Source organism: Grampus griseus (assembly GCF_964374135.1).
Source record: "Grampus griseus genome assembly, chromosome: 14".
Classification (NCBI taxonomy): domain Eukaryota; kingdom Metazoa; phylum Chordata; class Mammalia; order Artiodactyla; family Delphinidae; genus Grampus; species Grampus griseus.
The window spans coordinates 52028400-52044883 of record NC_139008.1 but is presented as its reverse complement, the minus strand read 5'-3'; the positions used below and the strand labels follow the sequence as shown (position 1 = coordinate 52044883).

The window sequence follows — 16484 nt, the reverse complement described above, 5'->3', positions numbered from 1 at the left end:
TCCTATGGAAGAGGAGTAGTTCAAGACCAAGAAGGGATTCTTGGAAATTAAAATGTAATTGTTGACTTAAAAAATAATAGTATAGTGAAAAGATGAAGAAACCTTCCAGAAAAACGGAGCGAAAGAACAAAGAGTTGGAAAATATGAGTGAAAAGATGAGACATGATAGCGGTCCTACATATTTTTATAGAGGGTCTGGAAAGAGAAAATTGAAAAAAAAATTGGAGGAAATAAAAGATACATTCACACACACATTTTTAACTTTTCCAACTCTTCAGACAGCAAAGGCCCTCTGAGTGCAAAGTAGGTTGAGTAAGCATATGAGTGGATCGGTAATTAAACACATTTTCCTGATATTTCAGAACACCAAGGAGCAGGAGAGGATGCTAAAATATTCCAGAAATGGGAGTGGGATAGGGAATTGACGACAGAGATGATTTCTAGAGGACAAGAGAATGATACCTTCTTGGTTTGGTAGGAATTTTGATTCTGTTCCCAACAAACTGCAAATTCAGTACGAAGGGAAAATAAAAGCATTTTAAGACAAGTAAGAACTAAAACATTTGCTCATCCCCAGGCCATTCCTAAAAGAATTAATGCAGCAAAATAAAAGAGAGAAATGTGGGTTCCAAGGATAGGTGGATAAACTAAAATAATACAAAAAACAAGAAACCCCAAGATAGTAGGTCTGTGGCAAATGGTTAAAAGAAAAAAAAAAAGCTGTCAAAAGCAGAATAGGATTTTTAGGGATCTCTAAAATCCTAAAAGCAAATGAAATTTCTATAAGAGAAAGTGCGATAAAACTGCATGTTCTCAGTTAATGGAGTATTTAAGTGGGGCCCTTCTCGACTCAGTTTTCTTTGTTCTGGTTCTTGAAGCAGCACAGGTGAGAGCGGTGTTGTATGGCCTTCTCTTCCTTCACATGCACAATTTGTTTCTGCAGAGAGTATTTACCATGTAATTTTCATATTGTAAATGCTGTTCGTTTTTCAATTTACAAGCATCACTGTGTAAAAAAGTTATAGTACAGAACATGGTATAAATGATAAAACTTTGACAATGTGAGAGTAGTAATTTGCTAGAGAAAAGTTGGGAGGTGGAAAGGGGAAGAATGTGAAAGGAGACAGAGGGACCCTAATCCCTCATTTTACAGAGAGAGCAAGATAGCACTGCCTCAATTTGGTGAGTTAAGAAGAGAGGTTTAAACTGTCTACAGATCAATTGAAAAACAAAATATTATATAATATTAGCAGTGGTGAAGAGAAGGAAAAAAAGGGAATGGCATACTGTGGAGTCAAATGATAATTTGTAAGTTGACAAATCAAGAAACAGGGTTTTGAGCATATTATCTGGAGGTACACTTTCCAATTCAGTAGCTACTGGCCAGGCGAGGTTATTGAGCCATTGAAATGCGGCTCATCCAAATTGAGATGTGTAAGGAAAATACACATCAGATTCCCAAGGCTTAGTATGAAAAAAATGAATGTTAAAATACCTCAGTCATTTTTAATATTGAATAATGTTGAACTGATAGTATTTTCAGTCTATTTAAATAATATATTGCTAAAATTAATTTTACCATTTTCTTTTTGTTGTTTTTAATGTATTACTAGAAAATTTAAAATTACACATGTGATTTGCTAGAGTTCTATTGAATAGTGCTGCCTCTAGAGAGGTATAGAGGTAGACTAGAGGAGTTGAAATCAGAAATGATCAATTTATTTGTACCATTGTGGGAGTGGACTGGTGTGATGGGAAAGGAAGCCTTTTTGTCTTATACTTTTATATCTTTTAGAAAATTGTTTTTTATTAAATATTGAGCAGTTTCGAAAGGGTATTTGTAAAATATATGAAAAGCATGAGGAAGAACGAGATAATAAATATTCTTAATCACCACCCAGTTTAAGGAAACAAAGAAGCAAAAACAACCCACCATTTACATTGAAGGCATTTCTCCCTCCCACCCCAAGCTCCTGGACTGTTTTAATTTTTATTATTGTCATCATAATAAAAATAATCATATGCCTTTCGAGAAAGTTTTTAAGTGGAGGATATCTTTTTTTTTTTTTTACAGTCCAGGTCTTTTATCTTCTTTACATCCATCATACCATGAATTCATAGGGATTGGGCTCCAACAGTTTAGGCTCCTTTCCACCGGTTCTCACGAAGTGTGCTTCTCTGGGTGGGGCAGGCTGGCGCTTCAGTTGAACCCAAGTACCTTTCTCTTTGGCTTCCTTCTTTTTCTGATCATTTTCCTTCTCCCGTTTCAGGAATCTATATCAGCTCTTAGAGTGCTTAATATGCTTGATACACACGTTAATTCTCTTGGCAAGAATCTTGCCCTTAACTTGTTTGTTTACAATGATGCCAACAGCATGCGGGGTAACACGTAGACTCTCCCAGTTTTGCCGTGGTAACATTTGTGGGGCATTCCTTTTTGAACAGTGCCCATTCCCTTGATATCTACAATATCACCTTTCTTATAGATTCGCATGTATGTGGCCAAAGGAACAACTCCATGTTCTCTAAAAGGCCTAGAGGACATGTAGTGGGTGCCCCTCTTCTTTCTCTTTGTGTTGGTCATTTTGGTGAATTACTGGAAGATGGCGGTTCCGGCCAAAAGGCAGGATATATTGTATAGTTTTTTTGTTTGTTTGTTTGGGTAATTTGGCAGTATTAAATTTTAAAATGGCTATGCTATTGGAATTAGTTGTTCCCTTTGAGAAATATGTTTTATGTGTTCCAAAAAATGCAAACTGCAAAGAAGTATCTAAAACTTGATGTCATTTTAATTTTTCTTAAAAACATGGATGTTTGTATATATACTTTATAACTATGCATGTACACATACATATACATGTATATGCTGCCATACACATAGACATGATATATGTATGTATACACACGAACGTATGCATAGTCAGTACCTGGTAACATTGCTTCTCTCTCATAAGTCTGATTGGAAGTGTATTTTCTTGTTTTATACATTTTCAGAGGCAGATGATCATGCAATTATAATTTTATTTACTTAGTGGTGATAATTTTCTGTATTTTTCCACATGAAAATACTTGAAGAAATAAAATAAATATTTAAATATGTTTGAACAGTTAGGGCTTTTTTAGAAGAGAACACATTGCCTTAGAAGATAGGAAGCAACATGTTTTGAATTTTTTTTAAAAAATGTTAAGTTACACAAAAAGTATTAAAGCCATCATTTTTCTTCTCCCCCACCCCAAGTGTATTAGTCCAAGAGGCAGGTGTTATCACTTTCAAACCAACCCTAAAGCTGATTCCTTATCTCATCCTTTCAGTCTAAGGCACTTGGAAAGAATACAGCAGTCTTCCTCCAGTGCTTCCTTTCCAACACAAAATTTAAGAAGCCTGTCAGCAAATCACATTAATGTAATGAACTGTACTTCCCACAGGACAGTCAAAACAAAGGAGATGCATGAATCATTTTAATTTGATGAATGTAGGCCATGATATATAGGTAATGTTTACTTTTTCTCTAATTATACGTGTTCATGAGCACTGAAAAGAACCTTTTTTGCGGGGTGGGGGGCAGAGCGCCATGCAGCTTGTGTGATCTTGGTTCCCCAAGCAGGGATTGAACCTAGGCCACCGCAGTGAAAGCACTGAGTCCTAACCACTGCACTGCCAGGGAATTCCCTGAAAAGATCTTTTTTACTTCATAAAATTACAAAGAAGAAATGAACTATTTACTTCAATCCTATCATCCAGACATAACCATTAATAATATTTTGTTATATTTATTTCTAGTATTTCCAGACGTAAACATAAACTATATTTTTAAACTTTGGACATATCATGTGTATGTCTTCTGTTTTTTTCCCCAAAACCATTATATTTGGAGTGCTTTTTCATGGCATTGAATATTCTTCATAGGCATAGTTTTAATAACTTCGAAATAGATCATTTTAGAGAAATCAATGAAAAATATATTATGAGTTTAAATTGGAAATGAATATATTGCATTTTTATTGGGGTTGGGATTGAACATATTTGTTCTTCTAGGGGAGTTTTAGTATACAATTGATACCATAAGTGAAAAGATAATGAAATGTTTACCTTGTCATAATCAATAGCAATTTTCTTAGCTGTATTAGGTGAATGGAAGTCTTTATGGATGTGGAAGACATGTCCAGAGACACATCTTGAATGAAAACAGATGGTTGTACACTTCTGTATCCACCAATAGATGAAAAGGCGGAAACTTGATTAATGCAAAGTGGCGTAGAGCTGTAACCATGCATCTCAGGACAAAAATGAATCTAGATTCTGTTCTTGTCTCAAGGAGGCAGAAGGTTAAAGGCTTATCTTTGCCAGGCTGTTTACCCCTAACGGATGACTCATTAGGCATAAGCTAGCCTTGTCAAGGTGAATTCCACCGGTACCAAGTCTAATACGTATCATGAAAGATGGGATGTGTTAGTGGTTATGGAAAGGGATGTGTGTGGAATTATATCTTCTGAGGTCAAGTGGATGAACGGGGTTGGATAGGTGGGGGAAGGAATTGTCTTTAGGATAGGTAGGAATCCAGGAGCTGGTACCACCTGAGGAGAACCACTGGATTTTTATTTTAGGTGGAAGATCAGAGACATTTACAAGGATTATAATAAGGAAGAGTGTGATAAGGCAAGATGGGAGGATCAAACAGGTAGTCAAATGAGTGAGAGAGTGGAGAGAGGAACTTATAAAAATCAAAGCTCCCACCTCCCAGATGCCTTCTGTGGGCCAGCCACCTCTCTCCTGTGGGTGGAATGCGAGTCACCTGCTTAGGGGGCAGTGATGGAGGAGTAGGCCGGGTTTCTTTTTACTTGGCATGTAAGGATAATAAGGTTGAAGGAAATGGGAAGGAAGGACATAGATTGAAGTAAACAGAGCCTTAATTATTAAAAGAGTTTGAAGAGTTGACATTGTCTGACATTTCAAGAGGAATTAAAGGCTCCTTTTAAATGATTCACAGAAGGTCATAGGATTGTTCACAGGTAGCCCCAGGAAGTTGCCCACCACTACTGGATATGGACGTGAACTCTTTATTCCTCTAAGATCCTGACCTCTGGGACAGAGAGTGTATTCGTTGATGAAAAGTAAAACTACCTTCCCTTTGCATTAGGATTTGTAGGCTCCCTCTCAAGCTAGTTTAAGCAAGAAAAAGGGGAATTTATCAAAAGGATGCAGGGCTGTTTCCAGGGATCCCATGGTAAGAAAGGAAGAATCTGAAAATAGGAACTAAAAAGCTTTCAAGTATCCAGGCGGCAATTGATTTTCAGGTGCTCTCTCATCTCTGCTTCTCCAGTGCTATTTTTCTCTGTCCCCGTTTCTCTTTCCACATGAGGTACAATGACGGTTCCAGATGTTTACATCCCCTGGTTCAAGTAACTCATGACTGGCCCTCGGAAGTCTGACCCCAAATTCTCAAGAGAGGAAGAAGCTGATTGGCTCAGCTTGAGCACATGTATGTCCATCCTTGGTCCAGTCAGCTCTGGCCAGTGGTAAGGTCCTAGCACAAATATAGGTGCCATTGATATGCCATGGAAATGGGTCAGATAATAATTCTCAAAGAAGTTGTGGGCTCCATGGGCTCTCCAAAATTGACCACTACCACTGACCCCTTAGTAGATGTGGGGCAAGGGACATAGCCTTTCACCATCACTGTGTTTTCTTTTCCACCAAAAATAATATCTAGCTCCTTGCACTTGAAAATGTGGTCCATGAACCTGCAGCATTAGCATCGCATGGGAACTTAGAAATGCAGACTCTTAGGCCCTACCCCAGACCTACTGAATCAGAATCTGACAGTTCACAAGGTCTCCCAACAATTGTAGGACATACTATTTGAGAAATGCTGATTAGACAGAGGAGCAAATTAGGAACCACAGATTAGGGCTGTTAAAAGGGCTTCTTCCAGAGAGGGATGGCGGCCAAATTGTTTTGTCTGAACTTCAGCTGAGAGCCTTCCCCTGCCCTCACCCATGCTTCCTTTTGAGTGCATTTCTGCTGGAAATTCAGCGTTCAGGATGAGGATGGAGAGAGATGCCGGTGTCTGATGTGGGAACCATAGTGTATGTTGTCCTGTTTTGGCACTGAGAGGTGATCTGTGGGGTGAAAAAAGGAAAGAGAAAAGCAATAAAGGTGTTAATATCATCGTCAAAATGGAAGTATCGGCAAGCTTGCTTTTTGTTTTTAACATCTTTATTGGAGTATAATTGCTTTACAATGGTGTGTTAGTTTCTGCTTTATAACAAAGTGAATCAGCTATACATATACATATATCCCCATATCTCTTCCCTCTTGCGTCTCCCTCCCTCCCACCCTCCCTATCCCACCCTTCTAGGTGGTCACAAAACACTGAGCTGATCTCCCTGTGCTATGTGGCTGCTTCCCACTAGCTATCTATTTTACATTTGGTAGTGTATATATGTCCATGCCACTCTCTCACTTTGTCCCAGCTTACCCTTCCCCCTCCCTGCGTCCTCAAGTCCATTCTCTAGTAAGTCTGTGAATTGGTACAGCCACTATGGAAAACAGTATGGAGGTTCCTTAAAAAACTACAAATAGAACTACCATATGACCCAGCAATCCCACTACTGGGCATATACCCTGAGAAAACCATAATTCTAAAAGAGTCATGTACCAAAATGTTCATTACAGCTCTATTTACAATAGCCAGTAGATGGAAGCAACCTAAGTGTCCATCATTGGATGAATGGATAAAGAAGATGTGGCACATATATACAATGGTATATTACTCAGCCATAAAAAGAAATGAAATTGAGATATTTGTAGTGAGGTGGATGGACCTAGAGTCTGTCATACAAAGTGAAGTAAGTCAGAAAGAGAAAGACAAATACCGTATGCTAACACATATATATGGAATCTAAGAAAAAAAAATGTCATGAAGAACCTAGGGGTAAAACGGGAATAAAGGCAAGCCTGCTTTTAATTAGGTAGTCATTATCTTGAAGTTAATAAATGTCACTTATATATTAAGTCACTAACCTACCTCTGTTTTTATGTCCAGCTCTGCAAGTTTTTAAAGTCCCTAAAATGGCATCTTTTCATGAAGCTTGAGCTCTTTTTGAGCTAAACCAAAAACTTTTGATTATGGAGAAATTACTAGGTTGATTGTTTAGAATATAGATACCCTCAAGAAACTTACTAGGTAGAACATCTTTGTCAGCAACTCAGAAATCCATGCCATTAGCGTTTTGGACTTTGAAGTCTAAAAAAATGAATTTCAGACACTCTACTTTGCAAGAATTCTATTTTCCTACTTTTCTCTTGTTTACTCCTTAAAATAATCCTGGGAACTGATGTGGGTCACGATAACCTGCCATTGCTGTTAAATCAAACTGCTCATTTGCAGGGAAACATTTATTATTTAGTAACTTAACCAGAAATCCATAAAAAAATACTTTCTTATAAAAATCCTTGCTTTGTAAACTGCCAGAAGTGACCAGATGGAAATAACAAGAATTTCTAGTTCTGCAGGCAAACAGGAAGCCCCACCTCCGTAGGACCCTGCTGACACCATTTCAGAACTTTTTTTCCAACTTATTTTGTTGGAATAGAAGCATTTGGGCTTACCGGATCAGACTGGAATTTTTGAAGCCAACTGCTCTAATACCCTTGGTATTCCAGGTGACCAAATTTCTATATTCATTAAAAGAAAGTATCATTTTGTCTGATGGTTTAACATCCTTATATTGGATAGAAATATAGAAGTATCTGGAAATCTCTGAGTACTGTTTCTCATCCTTGGCTGCACATTGGAATCACTGGAGAGCTTTGACAACTACTGATGCCTGAGCCGCACCTCTGGAGATTCCCATGTAATTGTATGCAGCCTGGGCATGGGGATTTTTAAACCCTCTCCTCCAAGGAGAACCATCCAAGGTTGAACCATCATCTTATGGACCTGTTCAACAAACAGTCCCACTGAGGGGCATTTGCAGGTACGCTTGTCAAAATGCAGACTCCCAGCTACCAGCCCAAGAGAATCAAACTCAATAGTTTGGGGACAACTTTAAGAATCTGTATCTTTAAGCAAGCCAAGCTCTGTTGAGAATCCAATAGAGGAGACCCTTGGGCCACACTTAGAAACACTTTATTGGAGATTATTTCTAAAAAGAGAGTGACTGGAAGAACTGAAATGTATTCAGTGTTGGGTTGTTAGGGATCCATCAGCAAGTGATTCAGGAATATTTTAAAAAGATAAAAAAACAGTATTGTGATATAGGGACAAGACTCCTTGCATAACGATAAAAGAGTGGAGTTCTGGGCCTCATTTTGCTTCTCTAACCAGTTCTGTGGCTCCAGGTAAGACACCCAGTTTCTCTGGTACTGAAGCTCTTTGCCTCTCAAATGAGGACCTTGGGAAAGATTAATCTCAGGTCACCTGAAGCTCCAATACTTGATGAGTTGCTGATAGTAAAGACTTTCTATTCTCATGAATTCTTACAGAAATTTCCAGCAGGACTCTTGATGTTTGCCCTAAAGCAGTGGGGCAACAAGCATAGTAGCTTCTCTATCACCTGGGCTCAAGAAATGCAAAGTCTTGAGCCCTGCCCCAGACTTGCTGAAGCTGAATCTTTGAGAGTGAGGGCCACTGCTCCAAAAATAGTACTTGGAAAAAATAAAGTTGAGAAGTGTTCTTTTAATCTATAGTGAAGGAAAATCACCTCTATAAGTATGAACTTTTAACACTGTTTATAAATGTTACAATATCTTTGTTGGCAAGCTGATTCAAATTGAAGGGGAACTCTTAAAAAATACTGAACTCGGGCTTCCCTGGTGGCGCAGTGGTTGAGAGTCAGCCTGCCAATGCAGGGGACATGGGTTCGTGTCCCGGTCCGGGAGGATCCCACGTGCCACGGAGTGGCTGGGCCCATGAGCCACGGCTGCTGAGCCTGCGTGTCCAGAGTCTGTGCTCCGCAACAGGAGAGGCCACAACAGTGAGAGGCCCACATACCACAAAAAAAGAAAAAAAATACTGAAGTCTAGAGACCTGATACACCAAGTGTGGTCTCCTAACTGTCAACATTATCATCACCTGAGAATTTGTGAGAATTGCAGAATCTCTGGCTCCACCCCAGACATACTGAATCAGAATTTGCATTTTTTTTTTGCTCAAGAAAATCGGATAATTTATTTGCAAGTTAAATTCTGGGAAACACTGTTCTAGATAAAGATGTTAAAACTGTAATGACAGGTTTCCTTACCTTCAAAATATTATTTATACACCTATCAGTAATCAGTTCCTCCCACACACCTGTAGGCAAATCTAGGGAAAAAAATGTTCTTTTAAGTTTGTTCTGCACTTGTTTCAACTTAGTAATTGGTAGGTGTTGTCTTCCTTGTATTTTGAGGCATTTAAACCTTTTTTCCCATTCTTCCTTGAAGAAAGTTACTTAACACTTTTATTTTTTCTTCCTTTTTTTTTTTTTTTCTCTTTTGAAGCTGCCATCTCAGGCTGGATCCCTATATTACTCGAGAATATTTTTTAAACTTATTTTTCTGATATCTGGCCCACTTCTTTAAGGTGGAGGATGGGCAGAGTATTGTTGAGTTGTTTTGTTTTTTATTTTATTTTGTTGTATATTGTGATTCATTGCTATGTCTGTAGCGGTCTCAATAAAATTATAAGTTTGAAGATTAACATTAAAGTGTAACAAATTATAAATTAGAAGATTAACATTGAATTGCAGAATTTCCTTTTGAAATGGAAAAATTCATTAAGGATCCATTAATTCCATCAGTAGAGCCTTCTACATTACCAATAAAGAAGAACGAGCCCTGTGCAGTGATCACCTTTGGATAGGCAGAGGCAACTTGAGATTTCACGATCAGAACAGGGCAGATTGGGTGTAAAATAGATGGAAATGGAGCCCAGTACTGTGTGCATTTTCTTGGGTGGCAACTTTTAAAAATAATTTTTAATCACTTTATCATTTAAGTATGCTAGTATAGCTCCTAGGTTTCAGGATATTTTCAGCCTTCTCAAAAAATAGGTGAGTTCTGAAAAAATTTTATTGGCTTCAAAATATAAGATGAAAGCTACAACAAAATGACTGTTTCATTAAATGTCTCCCAAATAAGACACTTCATTGTCAACTATTTTATCAACCATGACATTATCTCAACTTGTAACTTAAATCATCCTCGTGGACTTATATACCAACTACATCTGCTGTGAGTACCATTCAGTGTGTTTGATATGATTCAGGGTGATGCTAAAAAATAAGAATTTGTAGAACAACAAAGATCTTAAATCCCTGACCTGCCATGGTTAACTACTTCCTTTCTTCTTTTCTATGATTATTCCTTATCTACTTTCCTATTTAGAAGTAGAAATTGGTCAGGGTTTTTTGTTTGTTTTTGGTAAAAATAAAAATGTGCCATAAAAGGGCAATTTTTGGTCAAGTTTTGTGGGATTGTTTTTCTCTAGAAAAGCGATTCTTGATCTTTTGGGGAATTAACTCATTTGAGAATCTCATGAAAGCTAAAGAAACTGCTCTAGAAACATGAAAGTATGCACGAAAATATACATTTGGGGCTGAAGGTTAATGTTTTAGTAAAGGCTCTTTGGATGACAAAAATTAGTAAAACAAACCAACAAATAAAATTAACTAATATGTTGACTTTTGGAGTTTTAAGCAAGGAAAGGATAACTTTTTGGTTCACGTAGCTGGAAAGGTGCTTCAGACACAGCTGGTTCCAGGGTCTCATTAGTCTAATTGTACTGGACTTGGCTTCCTTTGTCCCTCTGACATGCTTCTCCTATGTTTGGACAGTTCTCTGACTTTACATGTTAGTCATTGATAGCTCTAGCATCAAACCTAGCAGAAGAAAGACTCTACTTCCCAGGTATCTCAGATATATCAGATATCAAATGTATCACATATATCACAAGTGAACTTGTTGATCCCGATTGGTCAGATCCAATATTCTGTCCATTCCTTAGCCAGGCGCATTCCATCCCTCACCATGGGAGATCCGAGCCCAGGTCACAAGCTGCACTTCTGGAGTCAGTATCGCTGGGACCTCAGGAATGGAGAGCAGGAGAGGGGAGGACTTCAAGATGAACATTATTAGGACACTCTTGTCAATGGAATGGGGAGTGATGTTAAGGGGCAAAGGCAACCAGAAGCCACTGCCATGAGCAACTCCTGCTTTAGAGATAAAGAAACCATCTAATTAGCTCAAGCCAACCTTTTTTTACTCCTATAGAGCCCAAAATACATGCACATCTTATTCATTCCTTTAATAAAAATGTATGGTGCACCTTCTGTACATGTATATTTTCAACCATTCATCCATGACCCTTATCCTCACGGATGCATTTTTTTGAACTTGTCATCACATACCTTGTCTAAAATGCTGTGCTTGTGTTAGCATTTGAGCAGCGTGGGTAAGCACATTGTATTTCCTCAAGTATCTTCCCTAGAAGTGTAAAAATGCAGGTGTCTCAGTCCCTAAGCATCCAAACTTATTCCTAATACTTCAGGCTATGTTTGCCAAGCCTCATGGGAAGTTTGTCTTTAAACAAGTCTGCAGTACTTATTTTAGGCTTGACTAATGTGGTTCATTGTTAACATGAAATGAAAGATACATTTAAAATCCGCAAGTAGTGAACAACAGGAAACCTATGAGAGACATGCTAACAGTTGTCAGAAGGTAAAAGGGTTTATGTTCTGTCTTCATTTGTCAGTCATGGGACTGATAGCTAGGGTTGGAATGGACAGAATACCTGGATCTGACCAGTTGGGATTAAACACAATTCTGAAACTTTATTTGAGATACCTGGGAAGTAGAGTCTGTCTTCTGCTAGGTTTGATACTATCAGATATCAGCCTGGAGCTGTCACCTATAAGAGATAATTTGTTTAACATCTATCCTCATTCCAACACAGTTAAAGAGGGCTGAGTGATACTGAAAACTTTGCAAAACAGTGGTAGCTTTACTTTGGCCATGGATTGCTGAATTTAATGGGACATTTCTGGAATGTTTAAATAATCCCATCTTTAAAGACCATGAGATGGGACTATTTTATAAATAAATTGGCCTTTTATGTCAGCAGAGATGAAGTCAGGAAATGGAAACCACGCTAGGTGTTTCAAGCAGAAGAGATTTAATACAGGGGACTGGGTGCTTACAAAATGGCATGAAAGACTGAAGAATGAGGAATGTGTGTCCATCCCTGGACTTTTGAGTTCAAAGGCATGCCACTGTTGCTACTGCTGCCAAAACTTCCTCTAAAACCTGTATCTTTCAGACCTTGCTTGCTAGGAGAAGAGCAGCAGGAAAATGGCCACTGTCTTTCAGATATTTAATTAGTGCTTCTAATTGGCTCCAATTCTAACCAGTACCCAGCTGCAAAGAAGTCTTAGAAATGTAATGTTTAGCTTTCTGGCCTCCCCAACCGAAGAAGGGTGGAATGGAGTACACAGACAATCTACAGTATATACTACAGCTTTTAAAAATGCAACCAGTTTCTCAAAGAGATATCTGCATTTCTGTGTTCATTGCAGCATTATTCAGAGTAGTCAAGATACGGAAACAACCTAAGTGTCTGTCAGCAGATAAGTGGGTAAAGGAAACATGATACACACACACACACACACACACTGGAATGTTATTCAGCTTTAAAATAGAAGGAAATCCTGCCATTTACAACATGGATAAATCTAGAGGACATTATGCTAAGTGAAATAAGCCAGACACAGAAAGATAAATACTGCACGATCTCACTTATATGTGGAATCTGAAAAAGTCAGACTCGTAAAAACAGTAGAATGGTGTTTGCTAGGGGCAGAGGGGTGGGGGAAATGGAGAGATGTTAGAGAGTACAAAGTTCCAGTTATATAGGATAAATACGTTCTGGAGACCTAATGTACAGCATGGCAACTATAATTCATGATACTGTATTGTATACTTGAGATTTACTGAGAGTAGATTTTACGTGTTTTCACCACACAAAAGTACCAAAAAAAAAATGGTGACTATGTGAGGTGATAGATGTTAGCTTGATTGTGGTAATCATTTCACAATGTATACATATATCAAAACATCCTATTATACACCTTAAATATATACAATTTTTATTTGTCAATTATACCTCAGTAAAGCTGGAAAAAAATGGGTTTTCCTGGGATTTTCTAATGAAATTCCATTTTTTGTTCAAGAGAAACCACCTATCTACTACAATTTTAAATAGTGTTAAGATTAGGCCTCAGTAAACAATGAACTGTATGTTTTCTTCTTTTTAAACTTTACATTTGAATTTACAGACAGTACAATTCACATTTTTGGTTTGAGTTATATGAGTTTTGCCAAATACATTGAGTCATGTAACCACTGACTGATAATTAGGATACAGAGCAGTTCCATCACTCCGGAAAAATACTCTTCTGCTGCCTGTTTGTAGTTAAGCCCTTTCTACATCCTTAACCCCTAGCAACCGCTGATCTGCCCTCCATCATTAATAGCTTTGCGTTTTCCAGAATAGCATAGAAGTGGAACCATACAATTTGTGTTGAATCCCACATTAGGACAGTGTATTTGAGTTTCTTCTTTGTTGTTTCTGATAAAGATAATCCATTTATTATTGCTGAATCGTATTCCATTGTATGTATTTACCATTCCTGACTTTCATTTTGAGAGTATAAAAGTTTTGAGAGTGTCCTTTTATTTAAAATCTCCTTATATATTTTTAAATAGGTCTAATTTGCCTCTTAATCATGACAAAGAAATGAAGAAGACAAATGTCTTCCCTTTCCTGGATGACTTCAAACTAGGTGTTCATCACGACAGTTCATCAAGTTATATAGTCTGATTATGATTCCTGAATAGGAACACGATAATTAGACAAATCTCAAGAACTGGAATTTTTTCTATTCTGCTAGTTAGACCAAGTGCCTAGAATGTATTAGGTGCCCATTCTTATCACTTCAATGAGTTTTCCAAAAGATGAAATACTTTTTAAATGAATTATTTGTTGATTGGTGCCAGATTAGAACTGAAAGGCCAGTGAAGGCCACCTAAATTTTTATTTGAAAAAGTAGAATCATTTTTGGCTTTATTCCCAAAGATCCTTTCCTGTAGACAGATTTCAGCATATTTTGATGATTCATTGTAGAAATGTGTTTATCAATTACAGTAGGAGAAAGCATTACCAGCTAACAGCTAAGAAAAGGAGAAAAGGTTACATCATTCAGTTTCAGGTTCCTAAAGGCATTAGTGGGCAGAATGTAATTAACCAGCTTTGGATTCATCCAGTCTGAGGACTTATCCCCCATCTCTTTTCTGAAGGGTTCGGTGATCATTCATTATCTCAAGTTTTTTGGTTTTGCATTTTAAATTTTATTTGAAAAGCAGAACCCTGATGGCACTGTGCTTTCTTAGGCTCAGTTGAACAGTCAGGGGTGAAGAAACCAAGAAGTTTTCTTATAATTACAATACCCCAGACATCCTGTGTGTTACATTCATTGTCTCATGACCTTATCCGGTAGGTAGTATTATTACCCACATTTAAGTGTTAAGAAAGCTGAGGTTAAAAGAAGTTAGGTAACTTTCCCAAGATTCACATAGCTCATCAAGAACTTGAACCCAGGGCTGCCTGGTAACAAAGTCTATGCTTTTAACCACCAACTTTTAGCTTTTCCATTGCAGTTAAACTATTTCGTATGTATCTAATTATGTGCATTTATCATTAAGATGATACCTGCTTATCCAGATTACTTACCTCCATCAATCATTTTTGAACAATGTGAAGTATGAGTAGGTAATACATCCTGCATAAAATATTTGTGGCCCAGTGAGATGACTAATTAGTAATCCTGAGCTTCTTCCAAGAAGGGTTGCCCATGTGCAACTTTAGTGGAGTTTTCTACAGCACTTGGGCCTGGAGTCAGAAGTCACATTTAATGTCCAGGCTAACCACATTAGTTGAGGCTTTTAGAGTGTGTGCTTATTGGATTTTAGAGGGATATGTTTTGACCTGATGTATAAAAACCTTCTTAATAATAGAACTTTGTTGCAGTGGGATTCTGCTGTATTATTTGAAAATAATTTGATGAAACTAAATCAGATCAGGGACTTGTAGCTAAAGCATTCTAGGCACTTTAGTAGACATTTAAAAATGCTCTGCTAAAGAGGATGCTGATGGGCGATCAGAAATTCAAGATGGAGCATGACTAATGTCCTACACGCTGCCATGGTTATCATCATAAAGTGTCTACAAAGGGCTCCAACTTAGATGATCAAGCCACCTGACCCCCCAGTCAAACATAAGCCTGGACAAGATTGTTTTAGCATGTTCTATGTACATTTCATTGTGGCAAGTCATGTGCTTTCTAGGTTCTTTTGTGCAAAGCTAATAAACTACAGGAGACACCGTTAATCAAATTGTTTTAGAGTGTATTCCATTTCTGAGGGTGAGTAGGTGTGACACGTTTCACTGTGAGCACACCCTTAATATTAAAAGATGGTCTAGGTTGATACCAGACAAGGTCAACTTGCTCTTGTGTCTAATGAAAATGTCCTCGCAGTTTGTTCACTGGGAGCAGTTAACTTGACTTAGCTTGTGAGCTTCTGGTTACAGGAATTATTTTTCTCATTTCGTTCTGCCTCTTGGTACATAGTACAGTATCTGATACACAGTAGGTACACAGTAGGTACATATATATATATATAGTATGTGTGTATGAATGTAAAATACTTCAAAGTTACATGGGAGGAAATCCCATGTGATTCAGGGGAGGCTGAGAACTCTTCGGGGACTGGAAATCTTTGATTGCTTCAAATCCTCAGTTGGTATATATTTATTAAAGAGCAATGTATTGAATGTTTGGCATAGATAAATGTTTTGCAGGAGGGATAATGATATACTTGTTTTTGCAAAGCATACAATCAAGGGGGAAAGACCTGCAGATGGAGCCTAGCATGATTCTACTACTACGTTTATTATTAGTCCTGCCTAACATTTATTGAGCAATAATTAGATGTCAGACTCCTTCTAAGTCATTTCTATATTAACTCATTTAATCCTCAAAACAGTCCTACTGAAGTAGGCATTATGATTATCTCCATTTTACAAATGAGGCATCTCAGGCTCAGAGACATTAAGTAACTCACAGAAGATCACACAGCCGTAAAAGGTGTAGTTGGGATTTGAATCCAGGCAGTCTGACTCCAGAGCCTCAACTTATATGTACTAGAGTCTACTTAAGTCATGGATAATGACTTAATTAGCCAAGTGAAGAAGGGGGAAGCAGATAGTGTAACAGTATTGTGTTCGGATGGTATGTCATACACAGAACTGGGCACTGTGGTTGGGGAGTATGTGTGTGTGTTTGGGGTGGATGATAAAAGTATGATTGGAGAAACAGGTTATGTAAGTCTTCTTAAAGCTGTGTTGTTAAATGGATTTTTATCTTGTAGCTGGTAATGGGCCATTGAA

At 37.8% G+C, this 16484-nt stretch overlaps 1 protein-coding gene and 1 pseudogene across 2 annotated transcripts in view; one reads left to right on the top strand and one right to left on the bottom strand.

Moving 5' to 3' along the window:
- Nucleotides 1–16484, top strand: part of PLCB4 (phospholipase C beta 4) — a 420519-nt gene that overhangs the window by 207476 nt on the left and 196559 nt on the right. The window lies entirely within an intron of this gene.
- LOC309832307 (large ribosomal subunit protein eL21-like) lies at nt 2103–2584 on the bottom strand (annotated as a pseudogene). Its single transcript has one exon. The product of its transcript is annotated as a large ribosomal subunit protein eL21-like (transcript).